Source organism: Zootermopsis nevadensis, unplaced genomic scaffold (genome assembly GCF_977971745.1).
Source record: "Zootermopsis nevadensis isolate Lab colony 2312 unplaced genomic scaffold, Znev_1.0 Znev_ptg000020l, whole genome shotgun sequence".
Taxonomy (NCBI): Eukaryota; Metazoa; Arthropoda; class Insecta; order Blattodea; family Termopsidae; genus Zootermopsis; species Zootermopsis nevadensis.
The window spans coordinates 7,138,828-7,162,344 of record NW_028259152.1 but is presented as its reverse complement, the minus strand read 5'-3'; the positions used below and the strand labels follow the sequence as shown (position 1 = coordinate 7,162,344).

At 41.6% G+C, this 23,517-nt stretch overlaps 1 protein-coding gene across 4 annotated transcripts in view; it reads right to left on the bottom strand.

The window, feature by feature from the left end:
• Nucleotides 1-14,843, bottom strand: part of LOC110827676 (uncharacterized) — an 80,120-nt gene extending 65,277 nt beyond the window's left edge. For all 4 annotated transcript variants that reach the window (XM_022059532.2, XM_022059534.2, XM_022059535.2 and 1 more), the window contains exon 1: nt 14,495-14,843. The gene's annotated coding sequence lies outside the window, so the exon portion shown is untranslated. The remainder of the gene's footprint in view (nt 1-14,494) is intronic.
• Between the last annotated feature and the right edge of the window lie 8,674 nt (nt 14,844-23,517).

Sequence of the window (23,517 nt, the reverse complement as noted above, 5' to 3'; positions counted from 1 at the left end):
TGACACCGTTGTTGATTTGTTATTCCCTTGGTTAACATGCTAGCGTCATCGCCCGCGATGTGGTGTGAAGAACACCTTTGGAAATTCAGTGTACTCTAAAGAGTACAACTTTCCATTCTTGTTTTATTATTAGGGTGGTCAGTAAAAATCCTTTCAGTTTATATTTTTTAAAACACATTACACTCGAAATCTCTTGTGAATGTAAATTCATACGATGGTTTGTTATAAAGCAATGTAAAGGTCGCACTTTATAAAACACGAATTGTATGATTTTAATAGACAGACTAATGAATTAATGTTCTTTTTGCCACTTATGATGGCCTCTTGAGGTCGAATCGCGTTTGGTACAAAGTGTTATTTAATGTGTAAACAGTTCTGTTTGTATGCATGATTTTATATATCAATACACTGCATAGTATGCAAAGTTTTAAGATAATATAGAAAGACAAGAATTCTGCGCATTTACTCATTCTTCCTTCCATCTTTCCAGGAAAAGGTCGAAAAGAAGAACCTTAGAGGGCCGTAGACGAGTACCAGTATCAGTCACCATTTCCATGTTAAGACTTCCCTTGGCATCCCAGAACGAACAACCCAACCATCCATACTAGTGTCATATATATATTATTTCCCTGGTGTAGAATCTTCCCCATGGAGTCAAAAGTAGTTAAGTATCTTCCACGTTGTTATAAAACCTGACATTTCATCACCATCATAAGCCCGTCATTACCCAGCTATTTTACTGCACTGCTCATCCCTAAAACATCCTCACATCCACGTCTTGGTCCATCAAGTGCACTCCCTTCACTAAGCTCCCCAACCCAGATTTTATAAACCATCTTAACCTCAATGTCCCAGTCCTTGAGGATCGCTGTGGAAGATGCTGAGAGCTGGTAGCAGGGAAACGCACGGCCGCAGGGCTCATGCTAGTCAGATAGACGTCCTGTTCAGTTGTCTCCCACCAGACAAAACGGATTTATTTCAGCGTGTTAAATCAGATGAAATTCACACGCAAAACCCACCCGCGGCTGTTTGCGTGCGCTCAACAACATTTAACTGCCGAGTATATGGTAAACGGGCTCATCTCCACATTTTCGTGTTAAATACATACATTTCTATGCGTCCTTTGCATAAAGGGACTGACTACATAACGTCAGGGTCTTCTTTGAAAACGTATTTGCTCAGCTGGTAATGAAATTTCATGATTTCAATGAATACGAAAATTTGGTACCGTATTCATTTAAGAGCTCGACGATTCCTTTGCAAAATTCTCTCCAGTCGACGTTAATAAATCCAACTTCACCAAGATTCGTCTTATTATCCTCCCACTTTCACCTATGCCTCACAAATGCTCTATTCGATTCTGGCTTTCCGATCAAACTGTATACATTTCCGCTACATGTACCAAAAGTTTCGCTTGTGTCTTCCTTCGTGATTTAATCAGTTTAACGACAATGCAAAGAATATTCGACACTCCATTCGTTTTGTAGTAAGAGTGTGAATGTGAAAGGACGTTAACAGCCTTAACCCTTTAAGGCCCTTATAGTCGATATACCCATCCTGTGTTGGGTCTTCACATTCTCCTTAATAAGTTCGTTGCAAAAATCTCCTATTATTTTACAATGATTTCTAGGATTAAGACTCCACGTTAGTATCCACTCATTACTTTCTCACAGCAGAACCCACAGGTTGAACACCACTAACACCAACGTACGCCATTGGGCATAATCCTGAGCCTGCCCCATTCACCGCCCATCCCCACAACCTATTTCCGCAAGATCTATCTCGTGTGTTCGTCTACTTCTTGATTTACTGACTGGTCACTTTTCCACAGATTTCACGCGAACATTCTGGATTGATTCGTCTCTCATCCGAGCTACATGCTCAGATCCTAGGCTTTAGTTCCCTGACAATACAGGTGACCCGCAGAACTCGCACTGTTCCCCGTTAGACAATAACCTAAAACTCATCTTTTTAATCCATATATGACCCTGACAATCGTTTTCAAACACACGCTTGTTACACGTTCTTCCTTCAAAACAGGAGACCATGCTTCATACAAAGGAAGCAGACAGAATTATTGTTTGACCGATACATTATTATATTATATGTTTTGGAAACATTTCATTTGAGAAACCGTGTTGCGAACCGCGTGGAAAATGTGAAGCTCAGGCCGACGTTTGAATACATCACAAACGCCGCTACCCGAAGTACACAACACGACTCTTTTGCAAGTTTGATGGTTCTGATAATTCCACCGATAGACCACAAACACTAAACACTTCCCAATAATATGACGGAGAGCACACAGTGATTTATCAATCGATTCCCTCAGTACTGCGTTGAGTAGATCAATCTCTAATCAGCAAAATGCACCCACTAGCTATGTTCATAAGTGGTACAAACATCTGAAGTAGTAGCGTGCTACATAGTTCTGTTACAATTCTGATAACGTTTACACAAACAAAGCGGAGAAAACTGAACAACGACAAAATTCACAACCTATTTTTTTGCACAAATTAAGAGACGGCTCACTTCTGTACTGGCAGACAGCAATTTGTCAGATTTGGTTATTCGATCTTAGCAGCGGCAATTAATAGCGTTATATCAACAACAGGCACAAAGCCCAGCGAGCTGTGTACGGAGTCTTGTCATCGGCGTGTGTATTCTGAAGACAAATGGCAATGCAAGTGGAATACATCCGGTTCGAATCTCAGATGGAACATACCTAGAATATTCTCACACGACAGTAGTTTCTACAGAATGCTTTCGAATGCACCCGATGCTAAACACCCCGCTAATTGGCACAGAGGCTACATATGAATCTACACATACGGATTTGACACAAGATGATGCATGCCTGAGTGCATAACACGAACATAGATACACCCATACATATAATAAGGCAAATGGTGGAAAATATTATAGAATGACAAAAATAGTGTCCTACCTACGATGCTGAGAGGCTGTGCCATAGCCCAGGCGGTTAGTCGCCGACAAATCACGGCAGAAGCCTTGGCTCGCTTTCAGATCAGTTCATGTGGGCAATGCGGCAGGTTTCTTCCAGGGTTCTTCGGCTTTATTTTCCATTATAATCCGCCGCTAATAACATTCACTCATATCATCTGGGGGATGGCCAATAGGACAGTTAGCTGTCGATTTCTACAAAGTCTCGTCTCATCGCAACATTCTGTAAGAAACTAGCGATATTTCCCATAACAGAAGAACTTGCTACCGGGACTGGACTGACACAGCAGACCTCATAGAGAAAAGCCTCAAAGCAAAACTAGGTGTCCTATAAAGGAGGAAAACGACACGAAACAATTTATCAGGCCTGCGAAAACGCATGCAGTTCTTCCAAACGTTTAGGATCATAACTACTATCAAACGACGGTTATAGTCCAGGCAACATATACTGTCGCTCAACAAACAAAGAAATCTTCCTCTGACGATGTGGGACGGGCCAGCATGTCAGAAAGCTGCCCCATGATCAGGTATACATTCGACTTTATGCTCCTGAATGTAAGTTTGACCAACAACCATAAACGTTACAAAACAAGAGTTTAAAAACTGAAATAAAACACCTCCCGTCGGAAACCACGGTGTTTTAAGTACTTTCAGATGATTCTAGGCTATGTAACATATATAATTGACAAAGCGTTGTAATCGAAGCAATTTTTTTTCTGTAGCAGCCGCTTACATTTATCAGCCAGTTCTTCTGGATCTAAACACTTTCACATGAATCTGTTTTTTATAACTTCACATTACATGTCACTGAAATAAAGCCATTCAAGTGACCTTCATTTAATGTCACTACCAAAATTCGAGAGTATAATGGAAGGAGTTGCTACATAAAAAAAACATGCAGGCTTCCGTTTGCGTGTTTGAAGCGGTTCATCACTTCCGATCAATGTAATCGTTCTCTGTAACTGAAAATCTGACCTGACCCTGCTAAGGCCATTGCATTTCTGGTGCCAAGAAACTGCACTCAATCAAATCTGAGCCGGTTCAGGAAACGATGTAAGTTTAGCATTTGTGATAACGGTTATGAATCTATCTTCATCAGAATTTCATTCCTACTGCTGACCAAAGTCCTGTGCCATCCTGACCTGACAATGAGTTAGTTATTCGGACAGTTAAGAATATTTTATGATCCGATGTTGCCCCTGTTTTGGAAATCTGTGGCCACTGAAACACGTTTCCTGAATGTAATACGCCTTTCCAAACACGATTGCATGGAGATTTCTGTCTTCTGGGTTGTTGCGCTGTGTAGATGAATCGCCCTGATGACATCGACCAGACTACACAGCGCAACAACCCAGAAGACAGGAATCTTCATACTCATCGCCCTGATGATGGAGGCAGTATGACCTCTGAAACGTTGGTAAACATCGACCATACTAGACAGTTCAACAACCCAGAAGACAGAAATCTTCATACTCATCGCCCTGATGACGGAGGCAGTATGACCTCTGAAACGTTGGTAAACATCGACCATACTACACAGCGCAACAACCCAGAAGACAGAAATCTTCATACTCATCGCCCTGATGACGGAGGAAGTATGACCTCTGAAACGTTGGTTAACATCGACCAAACTACACAGCGCAACAACCCAGAAGACAGAAATCTTCATACTCATCGCCCTGATGATGGAGGCAGTATGACCTCTGAAACGTTGGTAAACATCGACCAGACTACACAGCGCAACAACCCAGAAGACAGAAATCTTCATACTCATCGCCCTGATGACGGAGCCAGTATGACCTCTGAAACGTTGGTTAACATCGACCAAACTACACAGCGCAACAACCCAGAAGACAGAAATCTTCATACTCATCGCCCTGATGATGGAGGCAGTATGACCTCTGAAACGTTGGTAAACATCGACCAGACTACACAGCGCAACAACCCAGAAGACAGAAATCTTCATACTCATCGCCCTGATGACGGAGCCAGTATGACCTCTGAAACGTTGGTTAACATCGACCAGACTACACAGCGCAACAATCCAGAAGACAGAATCTCCATATTCACCGCTGTGAAAACCTCAAATCTTAAACGATTGCATGTACTTTCGGCAAAATATGGCAATGGAAAAGGAAATATAAAGAAGCCATGGTCATACCATTTGTCACACTCTTCCTCGAAGTCGGTTCTCGTGTGCAGAGGACTATATATCGCAATGCTGCATAACGGTAATAACTCCATCCCCTCCTCCACCTCACACAGGCCTGCTCTATACTTAATGAAGCGGCGGGGCTGTAGCAGGGCTTGGGGCCCCACCACCTCCACCACGAATATTGATTTTCTGCCCCCCTCCCACCCCACTTCTGCCAGCATTTCTGCTACTTCGTCGGGCCCGACTATGTCAGAGGTCTTTACCCCTCCCTCAACCACATCACCTGGAGGAGCGACTCGGCTCCTCATCGCCTTACTCCATGTTATGTTCAGTTTTGTCGGAAAAGCAAGTTAATAAACATGTGTGCCCATTATGGAATTGCATTTAATAATGTTCACTACTAAATCGGAATGCACTACTTTCTTCTTTCCATTGTTTGTGCATTCTCATATAAAGCCACGTCCACCAGGCAGAGAAAAAGTCACTGTGTGCGGGGTTTTTATCCCCAGATCAACACCACAAATCCTACTCTGGAGAGCCAAATGAGGAATGACATATTTATGTAACGAAATACATTGTAATTGACAACGCAAAAAGACAATAAGAACTTAAAAGTTTTCTGAGGTTACCTTCAAAGTTGAGGAAAATGATTTCCAATAAACAGATAAAGAAGTTGTTTCAGGAAACGACACATCGTGATATCTAGGATTAAATTTTTAAGAACGTTATTATAAAAATATTTTTCGACACAGAAATTACCAGTTTCACTATTAGGAAACAAGTTCTCACGTTTAACACAGAGTGGCATAAATATCAGCAAGAAGACAGTTGCTGCCTCCATCATCAGACTGACGAGTCCTGATGACGTCGGTCAATTTATAGAGACTGAATGGCGCAACAACCCAGAAGACAGTCATCTTCAAAATGTCTTGATAAATATGACTCGTAATTAGTCACGATGTGGCCTGTGCGTTTCAACGTACGCACAGTGTCAACAAAAGGCTCTAGTACAAGTTAGAGCTGAATGTCCATGGACAATTTCACTTGTCACGGATATTGTCTCCGGTTGCATACATCACAGGGAAGTGGGGTCAATGCTGTCCTTCCCCAGGAAGGGACGAGCTTGACCGCCATGCAAACGTGGAGTCTGCATATGAATATGGTCTCGCAAGAAGGGCATAAGGAAGACGGCTATCGTCTGGGTTGGAACACCAACAACAGGGCGATAAGTCGCCCTGATCATGTAGGCAGCAAGTACCTCTGAAACGTTGGAAAACTTCTACCAGACTACACGGCGAACGCTAAGGAAAGGATAGAGTGAAAGTCTTTTGTAAACAGGCTAATGAACCTTCTGAGTTCAATAGGGGATCCGGAAATTTGCTATTATCTGTGTGACTATCAGCTTCTTAAGGAAGACTCTGCACCCGGAGTATGAACTTCTCATTAAGTACTCAGCTCCATTTACTAATCACTATCTGTTAGCGGAAGCTCGCTCGCATCTGAAGTTTCTTATTCTGAATTAAACATTCATTACTTGCACATAAGACCGTTAAAACTTCTGTGCCGGTTTTAACAAATTAATTAAGCAAATACTCGTTATGGCTTGCAATAAACGCTATACAAAAAGCTATGAGGATGGGACGAACATGAAAGTTGCATAAGACAGGAAGGAAGTGCATACATCTTGCTGGAGAATGTTCTTGAAACGCAGTCACTTAACAGTTAGAGGATATGGACGGATAACATTGAAATGGATCTTCGTAGAACAGGTTTCTGGGATAGGAGGTAACACCATCGGGATCAGGTGGTGCCCAACGGCCGGCTTCCGCTACAGGCTCCCTTTTGCTCAGTTTGCCTACCTGTTCTCAAGTCTGAAGCGGGGACAGAGTCACAAACAAACAAACAAACAAACAAACAAAAATTGGTGTACAGTCAGTTTCTCGGCTAGAAGGTAATCTGTCGCTGCTTGGTTTTTCATTGGCAATACCGCGCAGAAGTCATGTGATTTGTCCATTACACAGCGGTACATACAGGCGTGCACACGGAATGCGGGATTCGTCTGCATTTAATGCTACGTAACTTAATACCAATGTACCGAGATAAACTTTACCTTCAGTCTCACGAACGAGCAGGCTGAATTAGCTAGCCGATGTGACAGCTTTGTAATAAATCTGCATGGTCCAAGGACCTCTGGTTCGCAAGAATTCCGTGACCAAGACGTCAGTGCCCTTGCATATCACTTAATTTTAGACGCACTGCCCTCCCTTCCGCTTTCATTTTGGAACAGAAATAAGAATACGCCAGTAAGGGTCAAGAATTTTGGACAAGTTCCAGTCAAAAGATCTGCCCTGCCATGCAACTTGCATTCTGATGTTGGATATTTTTAAAACTTCTGAGTGAAGACTGCCAGGTATTCGATTCACAAAGGCACACAGTGTTACCATGACAACCAATTCGGCGTGACCACACGCTCTGCTGTCGTTACTAATCGATTCATTCTTACGCCGAATGGTCACACACGTTTTAATTAAGCCAATATAACTTTTAATACTACATAACGTTAAATGATTAACCTGGAGAGATGCGGGCGGAAGCGACTGTGGCCTAATCTGATGTACTGTACTGAAATTCCTCTGAAGAATGACGCTAACTCGATCGGTAACTGTTACATCGTCTGATAATTTCATTACCGAACAATTACAAATATGAACAACGGATTCTCGAACTAGTGACGGCATGATGGTTAACTAGCCTTGCGCCAAACTGTATGATAAATTCCTCAGCCGAACCATAAAAAGTTCCTCTTCAGTGGTGATTATAGCCTGCAGTACAACAAGAGCCCGACTGTATCCCGGCATAGAGCAGCCTACACTGTTTTGAGAGAGGGTAGCTAGACCAAGTGTACAAAACGGCACACTTATGTACATTCTGGACTGACCACAACGTTTAGGCCTAATTCACATTGGAACCTTAAGCAAACATGTCAATGGCCACCGCAGAATTTTTATATTAAATACTGTAATTTTACCCGTTGTCTTGATGAGTGCTGAAAATATCTGAACCTAACAGGGGGCGGAGGCAGCTATATGACGTACTTTTTACAAAACAGTACTGGATTCATCGTCTACAGTAGCATGAGATGTAACAGCCCTACATACAGAAGATATGAGAAATTATACAAAAATTTTAGTTGAAAAATCTGAAAGAAAGAAACCTGTTGGGAGACCAAAATTGGGGCTAATATTAACAAAGGAAAAGGTGTGAAGATGTGGACTATATTCATCTGGCTCAAGAGAGTCCAATGGCAGACTTTTGTGAACTGGGAGAGAACAAATAGGTTCGCATAAAAGGTCGGGCATGTACTAACCAGCTGAGCGGCAACCAGTTTCTATACGAGGACTCGGCTCCAGATAGTAGTAAACTTGTCAGAAAGTCTGAGATTAAGAGTATTCAATACAGGAAGTGTCAAATGATAAAAAGCAATGAACTGAAACAGCTGTGGAGAACAGTGGATATTTTAAAATATGTGGATATCAAGATGCAGACACTTATTGGAATTCACCTGTTCCCTTTATACGCTCAGCCACGGAGACACAGCCCAGCCATCTCCAAGCGCTCTGAATCCATACGATTCGTCAATCGTAATACGTCGACTGATGACTGACTCGATGATTTCTGTGCCCGAAAGCTCGACAACGCAAATATCGAGACCTACCATTACTCTCATTACTATGCCAATACTATCCAGTACCGTCACCAGCTACGTGTTTAACCCAACACAACTTACTTGATGTAACTACGATACGAACAAATGACAAAATACTGTGTAATGCTGTTTGTTATATTCATTATCACGTAGTTTTTAAGATACTCGTAATTTGTGTGTCCATGTGGGGAAGTCACTTCTATCAAACCAAGTGCGATCCCCATCTTTGTGGCCGGTCGTATCAAAAGTAGATTTCAGACATGGGTAAAATGTTCGTGGTTTATTTAACGATAGCGTCAGTACCTCAAACTATATGACGTCAAACTTATGAAGCTGGAGTGATAACCATCCGGCCGCCATACTCGATGGCGATTCAGGAAAAACGTACTGCGACTTTTAGTAATCTGACGGTGGCATTGAAGTGTTGGATTCTGAAGTAAACTGCTTTTTATTTCAGTAATTACGCACCCTACACGTTAATTGACAGTAACGTTCTACACTTCGGATGCAAATGGTTCGAATCTCAGCGACTTACTGGCTTCCAAAATTTATTTCAGGGTATACTATCTTGAGAGCGATCAATGGATCATTCTAATGTTGAAGTGTTGTTTTCATTGCGGTACAGACTAAATTCTTAACTATCATTTAGACGAGTTTAAGCTTCAAAAGGCTAATGGACAATGAAAAGATATGGAAATGGCGTAATATAAGGTAATGCCCCGATGTTTCCAGTACAACTGAAGAAAACCACATAAAATTTCAGGATTTCCGGTCTCCGGGCTGAGAACCGAACACGGGATCCCACGATGACGAAACACGGCTGCTAAACATTTGGCCGTGACATTCAGCGCCACTGAACGATAGGTAAACTCGGAGACTGGAGGTTTATACCAGAAACCACATTTTTTGTGTTTAGGTTTCTTCACATGCGTTAGGCCTATAATATTTTGGCTGTGCTGACTGCACTTTGCAGCCAGAAATTTAATTCAGCGACAAGGATTATCGCTCCCGCGTGTTGGGACGACGAGAAAATAATAAAAGACGCCAGTCAGAAATTTCATTCAGCTGAAAGCAAATGTGTGTTTGTGTTGCTTACTGCAGTCTGCACTCATCACGCGACGTAAACTTTACAGCCCGTCTGCCAGAACTGTAAAACTGTAACGGAAACCTTTCTTTATCGGAAGAAGATACTGTGTCTGAAGAAAATGGATGTACCGACGAACTACTCGTAGCAGAGAATTTCCTGGGGAGCTCAACTAATCAAGAAATTCCCCGTCTTTTATGAAACCCGGAGGTACATTTCCTGCTACGGCTCCCTATCCGGAACCACATGAATTTAATCTACAATCCCAAACCCTATTTCCCTAAGATCCATTTATAATTCTTCTCCCATCTGCACCCTGGTTTTCCGAGTGGTTTCTTCCGTTCAGGTTTAATAGGCCAAAATTCTGTACGCATGTATCATCTCCCACATGTGTGCTGCATGCTCCACCCATCTCATCGATCGACCTTGACGTCTTGCTAACTACGAAATGTTTTACATCCTCTTGTCAATTCATCTCTTTTCTGTTCAAATATTCTCCTAACACACTGTACTCAAACACTCAATCTGCGCTATTCCTTTATTGTGAGCGACCATGTTTCATATCCACGCACAAAAAAACAGAGGAAAATTAATACTAATGTATACCAAATACCAAAATTATATTATCTTTAATGAACCGAACGAAAACTGTTTATCAGGAAAACAGGAAATGAAGTTTGCATAAATTATTATTTAGTATCCATTGTACAGGTCTCTTAATTAGCGTCCTGAGCATAAGCAGCGTTCCTTTCAAGGATGGGAGAGAATTAAGTCCGATCGTCGATAAAATATGGGTTTCATATTTTAATGTACTTCCAGAAAAAGTAAATTGCATACAAATTCAGATCTCGGGGCTCAAACCAAACAGCAAACATCCAATCCCCCCCCCCCAACACAAAAGTGTGTACCACACATAAATCACTGTTTCACGCATTTCACTCCAAAGTTTCTCATGCAGACGCAGCACACCATGAATACGTATGGAGGAGTGGAGATAAATTTCCAAGCTTTCATACTCTCCCCACAAGACTGGGATGAGAAGGGCTGTTCAGCTTCTCATCCTGGCCACTACACCAGAGGAAACAGCCCCGGTATCCACTGGCTAGGTGGCTCTGTGGGCTCCATCGCCGGTCAGAGCACTGTGGTGCTCCTGTCAGCTATCGATTCCCGGTCTCCCGTCCCGTAACCAGCCACTTTAATGACTAAGCTATCATGGATTTAGTTAGATGATTGCAAATAATGAAAAATGAAACGGTTATTTTCAGGTGACGGATCAACCACAAGTTTAAAAATAAAGGTGATGGTTTGTTCTTGTAGACACAAATTGAAATAAACTTTGCCTCAAACACAGAACGTAGTAGTTGTCAGTGTCCCTCTGCCAACAAGTCTGACTGCGCTAGCGAATCACACTTTGATAAACACTGGGGCAAGGAAAATTAATTTAATACTTCGGTGGCAGTCTTCTGGGTTGCCGAGACGCGCAGGCTGGTATAAATTGACCAACGTTTCAGAGGTTCTCACTGCCTCCAGCATCACGGTGGGAATAAACTAGTATATTGTTAAACTGGGTCGTGACGCAGTGTAGACTCGTACAAGGATACCAACGTTTCAGAGAACCCCAAATATCACAGCTCTGACGGCGAAAGCGGTAAGCACCTCTGAAATATCGGTCAATTCCTACCAGACTACACGACGCAACATCGTAAAAGACAGCTGTCTTAATACTTGTCGCCGCGAGAGCCTAAGATCTCGAAAATGTAATGTCGTTAGAATGAACGAGCCAATATTAACGAGATGTGAGTCCTGAGCATGTAACAAGCACAGGGAAAAACAAAACATGGCCGGATCCTGTAGTTGAGTGTTTACAATTCGGAAGGTCCAGAGTTCGATTCTTGGCCGAACTTCACCTGTATTGACTGAAGTTCTTCAGTGTTCTAATGACAGCAGAATTTGTAAGAAAGAATACTTTGCCACCTTGGGCCACTACAGAAAAATTGTAGGTCTTTGTGAGCGCAACCAAAGTCAGCAAACGTGAAACTGGGTTTCATAATCATAGGCGTACAGATGTAAGTATGCTATCAATTTTGATCTGTCACTGAGCTGACCCCCACGTGACCACAATTGATCTTTATTGCACAAAAGTGGCCTACATTCACCATCTTCCTTGGCAATCGTTAAGTCATGAAACTGTCACTCTGTTTTGCCAACATCGTATCAACGAATAAAGGGCCTATGTGCGTACATCAGTGTGTATTCATAAACATGGCGTGTGTAACAAACAGCCGCAAGCTATATCAATAACACGGGTTATTTGACACAATTTCCATAAAAATACAGACGCAGCAGCTAATTCTCAATATGATGGACGCGATTAAACGCAAGGAAATTAAAATATCACTTCAGTGTCCAAACTTTACGTGCAGGGGAAATGCAAACTAAGCTCCTGTCACAAAACTTAAACGTTAATAAAAGCAACTAACCCAACTCTATGGCAGGAATCGACACTGTTTAGAACCAAAGCGTTTCCTATATGACGAAACTTAACATTATCCTACTTCGATCTTCCAAATGTATCTTCCTAAGAGGTTTCTCACCCGTAGAAAGTGGTACAGGAACCGGATGAACAGTGGGCCATCAGAAAAATTCTTTGCGAATTTCTTGTGTCCCTGGGTCATTATAGAGCAACCATGTGTTCCAGCTATGTCGGTAGGTCACTGTACCCACAATGCTTCCCTGGGTCATTGTTGATTGACATTGTGTTCTAACAATGGAACCACAGCTCCCACTGTTGCGCACAAATGACGTTTGGTCAAGCGGACTGCCTATCTCCTAAGAGAAATTCGACAGACAGACTTGGTTAGACCCATAAGATGTTCTGCCCTCAGGCTAGGGCGTGAAGAATACCCTAAAACGACGCAACATACAAAAAATGTGCACAGGACGAAATATTTGTATGCCTATACAGTCAGCAAATGTTTTCTGAAATACGTCTTGAAAATAAACTTGGGCCTTCAGGCAAAGTCACGGAAAAAGTTGTCCAGTTTTAACTTTCTTCGGTGAGTGAGATATCATGTTCTCAGGGCTGTAAAGATGTCGATATTATTCTTCTGGGTTTAAACACCATGAGGACTTTCAAGGAGATTCCATCGTTTCGTAGAAATTTGCCTCCGTATTTGAGGTGAACGAACGTTGGTATCTATCTACCTAAAAGTCTGCACGACATTTTTGCCCCGGACGTCGACGGACAGAGTTCTTCATCATTTTAGCAGAAACGATGCAAGTTTAGTACATTTTACCACCTTAACAGTCTATCATGCAACGTGCGTACTTCACGGTCATTAGTTCGACACATGCTCTCCAATCTAAGCCTCACTATGTAGCAGTCAGCATTCCTATTTTGTACTCAAGGACGTCATCTGTGCTACTCTCGGTTCAGAGACCGGCTTTTCGAAGCCCTCGCGTGCTTAAAACGGTGTTAATCAATCCAATCACCCTAGCATTATAAGGTGTCCAGCACAAATTGTTAGTCCTCCTCACATGGTAACCCGATGCTGTATTTATTATTATTGTTATTGTCAATATTATTAGTGTCTGCCTGTCTAAGACTCTTTCCTGTTGGCAAACTCTTTAACAAAAGAAATTAATTTATAAAAAGGGGTTGTATTATTATCAATACTACTATTATTTGGACAAATCGATGGAGGAATTACTGACATCTGAAACATGGTATCCTGGTTGTATGATGTAGCCTGCACTTTAAAATCAGTTTGGGTAAATGTTCTGGCCTGACAGTCGTCCTTTCATTGACAATTCTAAATTACCTCAACTGACCTGCAGCAACACAGCACAGTTAACTACACAGATTGGCCATGCTATTAATACGCACAACACACACTGTGCTTTTTCTATCTCGTATTCGAGAAGAATACCCTTCGGCTAACAGTATTTTGGAGGTTCATAACCATTTTACCGGGCGAAGAAGATAGACGAGTTTCGAAAAGGTTGCGGTCGCTTCCCTTCCCTTCGCAGCCCATGGTAACTCGCAATTCTCTCACTTACTGCACTACTTAACCTCACTTAACCTCTGCTCATGATTCATCACCTACGCACAACACCGAGATACAGATAACTTCCAAACTCAATGACAATACTGGTTTTAAAATGTCATGAAAAACTCTAAATTGTGATAAACGTAAGCTGAATAACTTTACAATGCGGTAACCACTTATAACTGTTCATAATTAGAGTTTCACTTACAATTACTGGACCTTAATCCTAACTTAGCTACTGTAACGTACCTAAATTGGGTTTTGTTTAATACTCACTGGCCCAATTGCAAACGAATCCACCTTACGTAAGGTCACCGTCTCTCAACGCAGAACTTTGTTTACAATACAGTTCAAAACGTACAGAATTCAAATTTTCTTGCTGAGATGTTTCGATGTGCATCGCTATTTGTCTATGGATATCATCTGCCCTAATAAACTCGCCCCTTTATCTAAATTTAAAATCAAACATATTAAAGTCGATGCTTCCTTCTCTTAAATTTACGGGATTTGTACAACAGCTTCATGTGTTTGTTTACCTTGGTGCGGCAGCAGGACTTCTGATGGAACCCACTTGAAGCTGAATATTATGGAATCCACTTCAGCACAAAGGAATTGCTTACTTCGGTCTAACTTCCTTGTTTTATTGACACTCAGAAATGTTATTTCGATTTAAACACACGACTTATACTATTCACTGTGGAAACTTTATGAACCTTACTCATTTCAACCAATATACCATGCGTTGTCAAAGCAAATTAAATATAAATACGAACAGTTCATAATGTTATTACATATTAATCCGCTACCATGCTGCTAATCTTCTTCCAATAACAATACTGCTCGCTCGCTTCAGCCGGACTGAACGAAGTTACCCAGCCAGCCTGCAGATGCACTGCCTATCGGCCGAAAAGCAAACCAACCCTGGGGCTCACAGCGCTCGATAATGCTGCGTGCAGGATCCTGATACTGGCCGTGTGGAAAACATCAGCGTGCGCGTCACTTTTAAGTCAATGTACGAACTTTAACAAAAGTATGGTGTAAACGACATGCCAATAGAAGTTGCCCGACCTTTGCGATTTTATTTGCGAACCATCAAATACAAACTATAGCCAGTTTGTGAATGATCGTGAAGTTGCAAAAAATAACACGCATCTTTAGTTGTGGTCAGTTTTTAAGATCGTTAAATGACAACACTGCAGTGGAGGGAAATTTATATTTTACGTTCGGTTCCATGGTAATATTTCAACAATTTCAAAAATACATCTGAAATTAAGGCGGTTACATAGATAGATCACACGCTTACGTAACGAATGTAATTACAATACCGTGCAGGAAATTCCACTGACAAGAAACAAGCACCAAACAAATACCTGAGTTATATATTTGTTTTTAAGCTTAAGTTTTGATAATTTTCATACGCTGGCTGTCGCGAATAACGCTTGTATTTTATTCGATTTTAAAAACATCAACCAACCGACCTCTTCTATAACAGATGTTTTCTAAATGCTTACTAAGACAAGTGGGAGAACGCCGTGGATGTGGGATCAGCCCATCTAAAGATCACACCTTCGCACGAAAACATAGAAAACGCGGGCAAATATCAGCAATGTCGATGGGTTTCGAACCCGCTAGGGCAGTGCGCAAGCAGCTTATGATCGCGAGCCAACGGGATCAGCACCGTCTTCTAACATCATATCCATACAGCGAATAAACTAGAAGGGACTCCGACTGCTTTACACCCCGAAAAGCAGCCCCCTGTACGAGTGGGACCCAGAGGCGGTGTGTAAACAGTGGTGGAACGCCTGAGATAATTTATCTCCGTTCATCTTGCCTGTACCTAGTAACGTTTATGATTCAGTTACAAACATAATATGAAAATATAATTGTAGGTCCAAAAAATTTTAGATGCAAATTATACAATTCATAGAAATTCACACAGTTTGCTGACTGCGCAAGATGTATATTGCACTGAAGTTTATTAGTTTAGCTGACAACTCTGAGTGTCAACACTGGTAAAACTGATAATGTATTACTAAAATATTAATTTCGATAAATATCATGTTCAGTGGGGTTCAGAGGAATGTATTTGAAAAGTTAAGAAATGTGCGTAGTAACGATCTTCACAATTTGTACTGTATCCGATCCGTATTATTAGAATTATTTTGTTATAATGCTAAATTAATTAATTTCTTCAGTTTTGCCACCTCGTAGATTCACACCAAAAACACCCATGTACCTTATGTTTTACATGGGTCTGGGGAATTTTCTGAAGGTTTTCTCCTCAGACCAAGCTTCCAGAAATTTTGAAGACTCAGAAAGTTCCTCCGATTAGGAAACGGAATTTGGCTTTATTTCGTAGGAAGATTACTTCTACCCAACTTCCGAGGGAGACGCGAGACTTTTTAGTCTTGGGACTTCCGTCACCTTGCGTAGAAGCAAATTTTGTCGTTTAAGGAAACTGCTGAGATTCATTAGACCAAACGATTGTAGAAACGTCGTTGCAAAATTGTGAAATATTGTAACTGACTCTCACAATATAAATTCCGTGAATTTGATTTACAACATAACATGCAATAGTGTGACAGCTTCATTAAGACCGTGGTATTTACACTGTGTGAATGATTATGATTATAAATTGCGAAGTGAATGAACGCCTACTTCCATGAAGAAAATTAAGCCCCGATATTTTTATTTTCATTTTCAAAGACATAACTCGACACCCAACATTCACACCTATCAACCTACCCCACAGCTACAACTGGCATGCTCTTTGCCGAATCTTTCCTTGTTCACAATCGCTAAGGCGAATAATCTGATTTGTCGCTGTGAACCTTCCGACTAGCCGAAGTCAGGCGGAGGCGTAGAAGTGGGCGGCAGTGATAAATAGAGCCTTTCGTGTGGAGGCTGCAGCACTCTCCATTGAGTATAATGTTAGTGATCACACCAAAGAGAATGAGATGGATTGGATGTGTAGCATGATTGGGGCTGATAAGAAAATCATACAGAATCCTGCGAGGAAGAGGCCACTCCTGAGATTCAAAAAAAGATCGGTGGAAAATATAAAAGTGAGTTGCCTGTTAGGGTGTGGCCTGGATTTATATGGCTTAAAATTGGGTTTAATGAGCACGATAAAGTACTTTCGGGTCACGTAACAGGCGGGAAAAATCTATACCAACTTAGCGACTTATGCCCCATGAAGTTCATCAGGAAAGTAGACTAAAACTTACGAACTGGGATCCACTTAGTAAGCTTCCATTATTCTGCAATAAACAACAGTCTGGAAACATGCGGGGTGATCCTGCTTGAGGGAGAATATGACTTTAATGAATAGGCTTTATTCGCTTTCAATGCACAGCACATGAAGCGTGACCATCTTGGCTAGAAAGCGGCATCTTCAGATGGAGACACTGTTCGGTTCCGATTTACGGTGGCTGAAGAGACATCGCGTAGTTCACAATATTCTGGTAGATGGCAGTCTGAAACAATCATCGATATCTCGAAATATCTGCTCCTAATATAACACACAATGTCCGTCACGGATACCTGCAATTTATTTTGCTATCTGCTACTGACATTTAGTGTTTGTGTAACATCACTTGCCAACTTGTATTCTGGGGCAAGCCTGACAAAAACTTGTATTGGTAAATACCACATTAAAAGTTCCTCACAAGACTTAGTGTTAACATACTGCAGAAACACCCCCATCTAGTGGCGAGTTTAAGAATGAGTGGGAGCTATGCAACTCTCACCCTAAGCACCTACATGGTGTATAGCGGGACAGCTGTACCTTTTTACTTTTTACGTCACAGAATCATAGGGTCAATTTGTGACTGCTCATGAAACAGCAGTTTATTACACCCCCGTCTTTTGGTTGCATCTGCACGAGTAGTGTTTAACGTCATGTATCTAAGTTCTTGTAATTTGTAAGGCTTCGTCCATGTGACATTTTCCAGGTCATAAACGATTCTCAAATTTGATTACTTTAGAAATGGTGGTACGACTCGTTGGACGGATGAGCAGCACACCGTAAAGGTACAATTTGGCTGCACGCGACAGAGACAAGCGACCGAGGCAGGCGACAGAGACGGGAGACGGACACATCGCAGCTTGTCGCCACACACTTCTGAGGTGACGACCGAGACATGCGGCAAAGTGTTTGTTTTCTTTGTTTTGTTGAGACATACGTGCACATATTCTGTGAAAAATGAGTACAAAAATGCTTCTAAAAAGGTGACTCGAAGAAGAATAAGAAGAAGATGATGTGTTGCTGTGTTATTTGTTGCGAAAGAAACAAAGAAAACCTACGAGTTCAATATTCAAAACCAGACGCGAAGAAGGATCTTTCTGTCGGTGGTCAGTGGTCGGTTTTCTGCTACTAATTCTACCAATTGCTCATCTTGGTCACCAGTAAATTTAATTTCTGCCATTATTTTACTCAACAACACACGTGCTGCCTGAGGCCGTCGCGAGACACTACTGGTCCGAGAGCGGTCTCCTGTGCTTTGTCTCTGTCGCCTGTCTTTGTCTCGCGCTCGTAATTGTACTTCATACGATTGTACAGAGAGCAGACAGGAAGCGACCAGTCTCGGTCTCGTAACTCTGTCGCCTGCCTCGGTCGCTTGTCTCTGTCGCGTGCAGCCAAATTGTATAAAAAAAGGCCTCCACAACAGAGGAAGAAACGCAGACATCCGTGCCTCGAGCGGGATTCAGGCAAACGATTTCAGGGTTCGAGCAGATACTTCAATCGGCACGCATGAGTTATGCAACTGTTTGAGAGCTTAGTGTCAAGTACCGGTGCTTGAGCACAGCTCAAGACACGAATCCGCTCAATTGTCCGTTTCACCGAAGGAAGTGCGTTTCTTGTGAATGTATGAAAGTGAAATTTTGTTTTGTACAAAAGCGAGTCTTGGTTTCTCGCCGCTGATCGTGACGACCCCTGGTCTTCCCATTTCTATTTGACTAATTTACAACCCACTGACTGACAGAGGCATTAACTCAATCACGGACAGACTGACTGACTGACTGACTGACTGACAAACTGACCCAGTGAGGTAGCGACATCATGGCTGATCACTTATTGATTTACTTCACGATATTTTATAAACTGAATCGTGGTATAAAATCGAATGGATGAATAGTCGTGATGAAATGTAAAGGATAGATAAAAGAGTCGATCTCGATTTTAAGGCACCATCTAAGTTTTTTCCTAAAGGGACTAAGAAAACCCACAAAAACCGTTTTCAGAAAAGTTATTAGTGGGACGAAAGTCAACCCCATCCTACACAATTTATTTATGTTTTTTTTTTTTTTGAAAACGCAGTCATTAGCTCAGCGTTGAATGATAGGTTGATGAATAAATTTGAAGCGATGTGAAACGAAGTGGTCGTGATTTAATTGAAAAAAATTGATAGGCAGTGTCGGACACTGCCGCAGTTATTTTCGTGAAAACGTCAATCGTGTAAATGTTCTTTTATATTATTTTTTCTTAACGAAAATATTAGTTAATAATTAATAGTTTAACTTAGGGATATTGTAAATATAATCATTTTTATAAATGATTATTTATTAATTGGTACACATTCATACTTGACCCAGGCTCGTCAGATGCCGCCTGAGTTGTCCGAGCTCGCTTACGTTGCCTATATTCGCGGCAGTACTGCGCGTTGGTTTTTGGTCTGGGCCCGGCGTTTTCGGTGTCATTCTCTTTGAAATTTTGTGCTCTACGCATTCGTACCCGATTATTGTAATTCTGGTTTTACTTTGCCCTCATATATCGCGACATTTTAAGAAAATCGGGAAATGTTCAAACTTTTTCAAATTCACAGCCTCGTATCTTTTTGAGTTTTTTAGATACACACTTGGGGGCCAGGATGAGTTGTAATATATACACTCCTATTCAAAACAACACTTGGTTCACTCGGATCGGATAATTAGTCTCTGAGATATGATTCCGTTTATGGACACGTGTCGAATCCGGAAAGTCGAAAATCGTGGGTTCACTTTGCGCGTGCGCAGTTTGCGACGTCCGGCCGCCACGAATGTCAGAGCGGTGCTGGCACACATCCTTCATCATTCCTCTTTAAAACGAGACTAAGATGGCGGCGCTATATCTATTTTTAGCCGAGTTATTGAAGTTTGAAATTACTTCGACAGAAACTGTCGCTCATTTGGGCGCGATTGCCTCCCCACATCCGGCATCGATTTTAAAGACGTTTTCACGTCAAAAACTACCCCAACGCTTTTCTTCAGGAACTGAGCAAAATCACCATAACCTCAATCAGGTCGGGCTATTTGAATTTGAACCCAGGGCATTCCAAACAGTTAAATGACAGCGACGTATGTTCGCAAGACTTCCCGAATAGCCTCCAATGAGCACGCTGACTGACCCACTAACACACTGAAATGCTGACTGCCGGGTAAAACATATTTATTTGGAGACAAATCTATCACAGTGGGACTTCGTCAACCATAAATCCCTGATACTCTGGCCTGGGGTAGGAGCCATCCCGAGTGTAACCGACTGTTAGTGTAAGTTATCTCGGAAAGGGCATTTCCCATCCGAGAGTATACTTGCCAGCACCTACCTAACATTTCGGAAACTGCAGAGTCAGAGAAGTGACAATGCTGGGCGCTGTGATTGTCCGTGTCACGCACTTTCACCGGGAAGTGGAAAAGAACGGGAAAGGAACGATTAGTTTAACCCGTCGACTGCCGAGCAACTCGAGAAGCATTTCGTAGTTCGATTGTTAAATGGATAAAAATATTTAAATCGACCTTAGGGCCATAGGTTTTGTGAATGTGGATTGGATTAATCTAAATCATGATGCGGACGAGTGGTGGGTTGCTGTGAACACGGCACTGAACCTACAAGTTCCATGAAATTTGGGAAATTTCTTAACTAGAACGACGAACTAATTATAATTAATAATTATTAGCTTCCCAGACAGGGTTCTGTTGGCTAGTCTACTGAACGACGTCGCGTGTCATGTCTTGGATCGTCGACACGGCCATTTGCTGGTCTCTGAAGCAAAAGCAGTTTAGTCCATGTAACGTCTAGTGGTAATGAGTATGAAGATAGCAGTAGTGACTTGCTTCAAGGTGCTGGCTGTACCAATCGTATTTCATAAATGCAGGGAGTGTATTCATCAACTCCTGAAGACTCATCAGGAACTGGTTCCAAAACGGATTTCCAACTGCAGTAACGATGCACTGATTTATTCGAAACAACTTAGTGACGTAGCTAACAGGTTCTGACAGCAACGAATATGAAGATGACTTGTCTTCTGGGTCGTTGCATCAGTGTAGCGCCTGTAAACTTCTACCAAACTATAAGGCGCGACGACCCTGAGGACAGACATCTTCACGATTTCTTGTAGATGATTTATGTTCACGACATGAATATGAAAATTGCTGACTTCTTTCAATTGAGCCTGTTCGAAAGTAGAATAAGAAATTAGTATTGTAGCCATGATGAAATTAAAGAGAAGACTGAATTCGGGAAATAGTCTTTGTGTGCCCATTGAGGTCACATTTCCATAAATGAAACATCAAAACATGCAAAATGTAACGATACCTCATTTTACTTTGTGTTGTTGTAAAACTTCACCTCTGACTCTGACTAACCGAATATAAATTTTGCCCAAACTGTGCAATGACATCAAACGTGAAGGCCTCAAAATATGTTTAGAGTTACTTCCAACATGTGTCACCAAGGACGCGATGTTTGTTAAGTGCAAACGAGGAGTTGCTTTTTGACGTATGTATTTCGTTGCTTCACTAACCTAACCAAACACAAGTACTCTCTAGGCTTTTGCGTAATGAATCTCAGGTTGTCAGCACGGTAAAACAAGTTTTCGTGAGAGCACCACACGTGTTTTGTACGCGATACGTCACAGTGACGTATTTCGCGGCCAATGCAGGGAACTTTCACCAATTACAAAAAAGTTACGAGTCCCATTCGTTTCGTCCCACACTGCAGTCTAGTGTTTTGTTATCATCAGGAAGTAGCTTATTTATCTCACTTGCACTTACGCAGTGTGTTCTGGTATGGCCCAATCACGTCGTCGTCTGGCTGCTTTATTTGTAAGAGCGCCAAAGTAGATGAAGAAGTCAACACGTTTAGGTAAAATGTGCCCAAGTATTCCACATAAAACTGCAGCAATCTATTTTTCGAATTAATCATGTGAGGTATTCCTGTGCTTAAGCGTCAAATGTTGAATACACATGGAGAATAGAAGGTAATACTCCACTAGGTCTTAAACTTGGAACTGTGTTCTGGGAGTGGTTAGCTACACACTTTGACCTCTTTATCCTTGAATCAAGAGCCTCCGGTATCTTACCCAATGTACAAGCGTCTGAATGAGCCCCACAACCAGTCTGAACACAGAGGTCTTAAAATAAGTCTCTTCTCTTTCTGGGAATAGAATGTTGGTCGACCAGCCAATAGACATTCACTTACCTGATTAATATATCCCATCCCATTGTTCTATGTATCTGTATACGTTTCCTTTACAAAAAAAATGAATAACCCAAATCCTGAAAGTTGTTTAACTAGAAATTTCTCCAACGATAAATACAAGTAAGAAAAGTAACCAGAAAGAGAGAAAGGATTGACAGTGTTACGTCATCGTACAAAGCCCGTGTTCATTTCCGAGACACGTAGTCTAACAGCGTGCAATGATAAAAGTTAAAACCGTGGGATTTTGTTAGTTTCGTGAAGCTTCATTTTGATGCTAGCCTCATAGAACCGGTGTTATTGCTGTGAATCATGCAGCCTTCTAAGAAGTCTGTTTCTGTGTACGAATGTACACCGGGACCAGATAACCGAAAACCTCATCGTTCAACCAATTCCCTTATTAAACAACCAGAATAAGCTAGACCCAACTGTTATTTTAAAAATTTTCTCCTTATGTATCTTCTTCCGGACACCACCTTGACCTCATCCGTCCTAAGACAGAGTTAGGACTACCATTTTCTGTTTGTCAAATAAAGGAGTTGGAGTGGCGAAAGATAAGAGGTTGAACAGAAACACAAATCAAATAGTTTCTAAAATAAGATAATAACATTACGTTGTGGTTTCTGTGATTTTTATTAAAAATATCCTTGACACACAAAATTATAGGCTTACATCATTGTACTTTTCAACATTCATACCCTAAGTCAAAATATTCTCAAATCACGACCTGAGAAAGTTTTTCCATACATGCCGAATTGATTTTTGTCTGTTGATGATGACAGCCACTACGATTCTCAAGAATTTTGTTGGTTTCGGTATGTGACTCTGCCCATATTTCAACACAGCAAACCTCTGAGGTGAGGCCAAAATAATTTGTGAGACTCCTTACACAGGACTGATGGAAATGTTGTCGAGGGCGTGGTTCTGATTTGAAAAAATTTATTATGTTCCGGCCACTGACCAGGTTGTGTGCAGCCAGACACATCTTATTGCGTCTGCACCTCCATTGAAACAAGGCAGCATGTTGACACCGAAAGAATGCAGGCGTTTTTACTACTTTGTTTCTTTTGGACTACACATCGTCTGTTTTTAAAAATCATTACG